This window comes from Anastrepha ludens, unplaced genomic scaffold, assembly GCF_028408465.1.
Source record: "Anastrepha ludens isolate Willacy unplaced genomic scaffold, idAnaLude1.1 ptg000119l, whole genome shotgun sequence".
In the NCBI taxonomy this organism is placed as follows: Eukaryota; Metazoa; Arthropoda; class Insecta; order Diptera; family Tephritidae; genus Anastrepha; species Anastrepha ludens.
In genome coordinates, this window is record NW_026530114.1 from 10001 (window position 1) to 12500 (window position 2500).

The 2500-nt window shown below is 27.3% G+C and overlaps 3 non-coding genes across 3 annotated transcripts in view; all 3 read right to left on the bottom strand.

Moving 5' to 3' along the window:
• The window catches only part of LOC128871376 (large subunit ribosomal RNA), a 3993-nt gene extending 2810 nt beyond the window's left edge, over positions 1-1183 (bottom strand). The window contains exon 1 of the ribosomal RNA XR_008455927.1: positions 1-1183. This exon is cut by the window's left edge and continues 2810 nt beyond it. This is a non-coding gene — a ribosomal RNA (large subunit ribosomal RNA).
• Positions 1184-1621: 438 nt separating this feature from the next.
• LOC128871373 (5.8S ribosomal RNA) lies at positions 1622-1802 on the bottom strand. Its single transcript, XR_008455924.1, has one exon. It is a non-coding gene; the product is annotated as a 5.8S ribosomal RNA (ribosomal RNA).
• Positions 1803-2368: 566 nt separating this feature from the next.
• The window catches only part of LOC128871375 (small subunit ribosomal RNA), a 1991-nt gene continuing 1859 nt past the window's right edge, over positions 2369-2500 (bottom strand). The window contains exon 1 of the ribosomal RNA XR_008455926.1: positions 2369-2500. This exon is cut by the window's right edge and continues 1859 nt beyond it. This is a non-coding gene — a ribosomal RNA (small subunit ribosomal RNA).

Below are 2500 nucleotides of genomic sequence, written 5' to 3' on the forward strand. Positions count from 1 at the left end.
GCACCAGCTATCCTGAGGGAAACTTCGGAGGGAACCAGCTACTAGATGGTTCGATTGGTCTTTCGCCCCTATACTCAATTCTGACAATCGATTTGCACGTCAGAACTGTTTCGGTCTTCCATCAGGGTTTCCCCTGACTTCAACCTGATCAAGTATAGTTCACCATCTTTCGGGTCACAGCATATATGCTCAAGGTACGCTCCAGTTAGAGGTATAAATAATAATAAATTATCATTATACATAACTATATGGAACGCCCCGGGATTGAATTAATTGACTATTTAAGAAAATAGACTAAAAATTAATCCCATTATATTTTTAAGTTAAGTTAATTATGCCATTAAGTTTAATATAACTCAATGACTTGCACATATGTTAGACTCCTTGGTCCGTGTTTCAAGACGGGTCCCGAAGGTATCCTGAATCTTTCGCATTGTTAATCATATAAATGCATACAAATAAATATTAATATCATAGATATTAAATTTTTTGTAAAATTCAAAAAATGAATTTTAGCATTATATATAATAAAATCTATCAACACTTTATCAAATCATTAGTATTTATTCTATGTTAATATGCTTAAAAAGCAAATTAATTTAAATAAACTTAATATCACCAATGATCTTTTGATAAATACTTTTATTATGTTAATAGATTACAATGTCCTTATATGAAAAAAATGCACATTATTTTTAATTATTTAATGATGAATTTTTCATAATGGATATTCAGGTTCATCGGGCTTAACCTCTAAGCAGTTTCACGTACTATTTAACTCTCTATTCAGAGTTCTTTTCAACTTTCCCTCACGGTACTTGTTTACTATCGGTCTCATGGTTATATTTAGTTTTAGATGGAGTTTACCACCCACTTAGTGCTGCACTATCAAGCAACACGACTCTTTGGAAATATCTTTCTAGTAATCATTAACGTTATACGGGCCTGGCACCCTCTATGGGTAAATGGCCTCATTTAAGAAGGACTTAAATCGTTAATTTCTCATACTAGATATTAAGATATTCCATACACTGCATCTCACATTTGACATATAGACAAAGTGACTTAGTGCTGAACTATTTTCTTTTCGCTCGCCGCTACTAAGAAAATCCTTGTTAGTTTCTTTTCCTCCCCTCATTAATATGCTTAAATTCAGGGGGTAATCCCATATGAGTTGAGGTTGTTTTAAAATATTTTTTATCTTCTCACAATTTAATAAATAATTATATCATCTTTTCATCTCTATTTTTCTTTTTTCCTTTTATATAAATATATATTATAAATAATAATTATGTAAAATGAGGCAATTCTAGAATAAAAAAAATTAATTTTTATGCTAGACATTCCTCCTTTAATTACATATATAAATTAATATTTTATATATATATAAATAATATGAAAATTTTTTAAAGAGAATACTTAGATTCAAAATTTTTTTTATTTCATTTTATTTGAGAGGATTTTTTTTTTTTAAGAATATATTAATAAATAAAAAATTCATTATATATCTTTATTTTTTTGCTATTAATATTATGAATTATTTAAAATCCAATAATATACACATTTGCTTAAATTCAATTATTTTTATAAAAGAATAAGCAACTTATTTAGCATAGTCTTACAACCCTCAACCATATGTAGTCCAAGCAGTACTTTAAAATTTAATTTAATGTACATAACAGCATGGACTGCGATATGCGTTCAAAATGTCGATGTTCATGTGTCCTGCAGTTCACACGATGACGCACAGTTTGCTGCGTTCTTCATCGACCCATGAGCCAAGTGATCCACCGCTTAGAGTATTTTTTTATTTATTTTTATTTATAACAAATGTCAATTTTTTTTTGCATATATTAATTGAAAGAGTAAAATTAAATAATAATAATAATAAAATATAAATTGATTTTCTTTCAATAATATATATCAAATATATTTAACTCTAAACATTTTTATTAAGTTGCGAATGTCTTAGTTCAACAATAATACAGTGGTGGTATTTATTATGTTTGATTATTTTGTATTTTTTTAATCATTTTATTTATATATAAATATAATAATAAATATATACCACTTTTGTTATTGTGAACAAATTAACTTATCATTCAATCAAATGAATAATAAGTACAACTTTCTATTTTCATGTTTAAAGGTTTTTAAAAGAAAAAATAAGAAAAAACATTACAAAATGTACCATCATATTATATTTAATATGATATAATTGATGGATAACAAATTGAATGAAAAAGAATAAAAAGAATATGGATTCAAAATAATTATAAATTTTTCTTTTTTTTCTTTTTTTCTTTTGTTTGTTTTTGTTTTTATTTGTTTTGGCATTGTTTGTTTTTCTTACGGATATGGAACACAATAATGATCCTTCCGCAGGTTCACCTACGGAAACCTTGTTACGACTTTTACTTCCTCTAAATAATCAAGTTCGGTCAACTTTTGCGAAACAACCGTGACACACGAGGCGTCACAGTGATCACGTCCGGAGACC